Here is a 4200-nt window from a genome sequence, read left to right on the forward strand (position 1 = left end):
AAGAAACAACAGTTACAATTGGACATAGAACAATGAATGGGTTCAAAATTGGAAAAGAAGTATACCAAGGCTGTATATTGTCACCCAGCTTATTTAACTTCTATGCAGAGCACATCATGCGAAATGCCTGGCTGGATGAATCACAAGCTGGAATCAAGATTGCCAGGAGAAATATCAATAACCTCAGATAAGCAGATGAGGCAGATACCACCAGTATGGCAGAAAATGAAGAAGAACTAAAGAGCCTCTTGATGATGGAAAAGAGAAGAGTGAAAAAGTTGACTTTAAATTTAACATTCAAAAAACGAAGTTCGTGGCATCCAGTCCCATCACATCATGGCAAATAGATGGAGAAACAGTGGAAATAGTGATGGATTTTATTTTCTTGGGTTCAAAAATCACTGCATACAGAGACTGCAGCCTTGAAATTAAAAGACACTTGCTCTTTGAAAGAAAAGCTATGACAAACCTAGACAGCATATTAAAAAGCAGAGACATCACTTTGTCAACAAAGATCTGTATAGTCGAAGCTATGGTTTTCCCAGTAGTCACATATGGATGTGAGAGCTGGACCATAAAGAAGGCTGAGTGCCAAAGTATTGATATTTTTGAACTGTGGTGCTGGAGAAGACTCTTGAGAGTCACTTGGACAGCAAGGAGATCAAACCAGTCAATCTAATAGGAAGTCAACCCTGAATATTCACTGCAAGGACTGATGTTGAAGCTGAACCTCCAATATTTTAGTCATCTGATGTGAAGAGCCGACTCACTGGAAAAGACCCTGATGCTAGGAAAGATTGAGGGCAGGAGGAGAAGAGGACGACAGAGGATGAAACGGGTAGATGGCATCATTGACTCAATGGACACGAGTTTGAGCAAACTCCAGGAGATAGTGAAGGACAGGGAAGCCTGGAGTGCTGCAGTCTATGGTGTCGCAAAGAGTCAGACATGACTTAGTGACTGAACAACGACAACTTGCTAGGGACAAGATGGGCTTCAATGTCAAGAACATGTCTTTCAAAGATGTTGGTTGTGGCAGTGTGACCGGTGAAAGCATAAATGACCCACCAGTGGAAACAGCTGGCTTCACAGCTCAGGAAATTATCCTATGGCATCCAGTCCCAATCACTGCCGGCTCTGCCCTTGTGCAGGGCTGTCACATAGCTCGTGTTGCTTCCAAGTTTGCTGCACTGAAGAAGAAGGTTGATTATTATTCTGGGAAGAAACTGGAAAGTGGCTCCAAGTTCTGTAAAGCTGGTGACACTGGCATGGTTCATATGGTTCCTAGAAAGTTCGTGCATTTTGAGAGCTTTTCTGACAGTCCTCCTTAGGATTTCGCTGCTTGTGACATGAGACAGATGGCTGTCTTGAGTGTCATCAAGCAGTGGATGAGAAAACAGCTGGAGCTAGGAAGATCACTAAGTCAACCCAGAAAGTTCACAAAACTAAGTGACTAATATGCCTAATACCTGCCACCCCAGTCTTAATCAGTCCTTAAGTGTGGAAGCATATTCTCAGAACTGTTTGCTTCTGTTGGCCATTTAAGTTTAAAGGTAAAAGACTTGTTAATGATAATGCATTATAAAACTTTCGAAGGAAAAGCAAATGTGTTGTGGACTGCTTGTGTTTTTGTGTGTATGGAAAGTTTAAGTTGTCAGTTTTTCAAATCAGCAATGTTTTTGGCCTTTTTTGAAAATTTTTTATTGGAGTATAGTTGATTTACAATTTCTGTTAGTTTCTGATATACAGTAAATATAATAGCTTTGAAACATATACATTACCATATGTAAAATAGCCAGTACAAATTTGATGTATGATGCAAGGAACAAAAAGCCAACGTTCTGTGATAACCTAGAGGGGTGGAATGGGGAGGGAGGTGGGTGGGGAGGTTCAAGAGGAAGGGGCCATATGTATACCTAATGCTGATTCATGTTGATGTATGGCAAAAAACCACCACACTATTGTAAAGTAATAATCCTCTAATTTAAAAAATACAATATAAAAATAAATAAAATCAGTAATATCTAATGGAAACAAGTTGACCAAAAAGCTGTTATAAAAGTTGGAGACACATTAAAACAGAGTTTATTGAGAAACCTATATCCTCTTTTGGTCAAGACTGTAAATCACTATAGTACTACTGTTGCTAAGTCGCTTCAGTTGTGTCTGACTCTTAGCAACCCCATGGACTGCAGCCCACCAGGCTCCTCCATCCACGGGATTTAAAAGACTTAAGTAAGAATTTCCTATAATCTATTTTTGGTGTTTTACCTGCTGAAACCAAAATTTGATAATTCTGGATTAACTTTTTTTCTGAGTAGGAATTTTTCTCTTTTCTCCTTGTCTAAGAGGAAGAATCAGTTATATATTTTAAGGACACAGTGAAAAGCTGTGGGAGGGGGTCTGTTGGTTGCAAACTTTCATAGGTTAGGACAGATAAGCAAAAAGAATTTTTTATAGATAAGAGCTTATAAAAAGACCACATTCATGTATCTGGTAAAGATGAAAATTCTAATTTGAAAAGACACATGCACCCCCATGTTTATAGCAGCAAATATTTACAATAACCAAGACATGGAAGCAACCTAAATGCCCATTTAATGGGCAATAAATGACAGCTCTGTCAATGGGCATTTAGATTGCTTCCATATAGTGGAATATTACTCAGGCATGAAAAACAATGAAACATTGCCATTTGTAGCAACATGGATGTACCTAGAAGTTATCATACTAAGTGAAGTCAATTAGACAAAGACAAATACCATATGATATCACTTATCTGTGGAATCTAAAAAGAATGATTAAAATGAACTTATTTACTAAACAAAAATAAACTCACACACATAGAAAACAAACTTATGACTACCAAAGGTGAAAGGGGAGGAGGAGGGATAAATTAGGAGTTTGGAATTAACAGACACACACTACAATGTATAAAATTGATAAACAATAAGGATTTACTGTATAGGAGAGGGAAAGCTATATTCAATATCTTGTAATAGCCTATCTACAATGGAAAAGAATCTGAAAAAGTTATACACACACATATCACTGAAGCACTTTGTTATATGCCTGAAATTAATGTTATAAATCAACTATACTTCAATTTTTTAAAAGAATTCTGAAATATAAAAGTCCATGTTGTGCTGCATACAAAATTTTGTGTAGTTACATTAATATTGAGTAAATTTTTCACTGTTTAGAATGTGAATTCTCATATTTACAAATATTGAACTAATTTAAAGAACCTTAAGTTTAGGCTTAAATAGTAGTAACTGTCCTGCTAGAGTTCATTGTATCTAGATTCTAGGAAATAAAGATGCTGGGAGTCAAAGAAAAGAAAATAATAAAATAATAAAAAAAAGAAAAAAGAAAAGAAAATATTCATACCCAGAACCTCTAATTTCTTCTCCAGGACCCTTTCCATTTTATAGATAATTATAACATTCTACTAAGTCCAATGTTTATCATTTTTTAATGTCATCTGTAACCTTTGTTGAGCATTTACTACTTAATCTACATAACATTCATGGTCATCTTGCCTCTTAAAATCTAGATAAGACTGGTCTCCAACACACCTCGTATTGAAAGCCTAAATCCCTGTCCGAGATTTCTGTGCATTTCTGGGGGACTTTCATTTTCATGACCACCTTCTGCTTCAGCTGACTTCTTGTTCTCCACTTGGCATTGAGAGGGTAACAGGCAGGAAGGCTAGGGGTCTCCAAATGGAGGAAATAGGCTGCAAATGTCAGACACTTTTTTCTCTCCCTTAAGCGGCAGGAGGAAACGAACTACAAGTTTAAGATTTTTTTTTTCCCCTTCTCTATACAAAATTAAAAGGAGGTTTCTCTTAAAATTCTGTGTTGCCATGACGACACCTGGCTCCGCCTGAATTTAACTTTTCTCAAACCTTGAACTAACCAATGCGTTTTTCTTGTGGAAATGTTTTTCTTAAGCTATGTTAATGAAATGAACCTAGACTCTGTCTTTCTTCAAGTCGGTTCTGCTTGAGACTCAGAACCAATAAGAGCTCAACAAACCTGCATGTTTTACTCATACATTTTTCTCCTAATCCATGTTAATGAAACTATATATTTGCTTGGAAACCTGCCTTTCTTCAAGATTCATGCCAATCGTTTTATGGCCCAGGATGACTCACCTGTTGCCAATGTTATCTCAAAATGCATGTTGTGGGTGAGG

The 4200-nt window shown here is 37.1% G+C and overlaps 1 pseudogene; it reads left to right on the forward strand.

Moving 5' to 3' along the window:
* Positions 1–974: 974 nt before the first annotated feature.
* On the forward strand, positions 975–1453 carry LOC133044638 (elongation factor 1-alpha 1-like; annotated as a pseudogene).
* Positions 1454–4200: the final 2747 nt, after the last annotated feature.

The sequence above is a fragment of the Dama dama genome, chromosome 1 (genome assembly GCF_033118175.1).
Source record: "Dama dama isolate Ldn47 chromosome 1, ASM3311817v1, whole genome shotgun sequence".
Taxonomy (NCBI): Eukaryota; Metazoa; Chordata; class Mammalia; order Artiodactyla; family Cervidae; genus Dama; species Dama dama.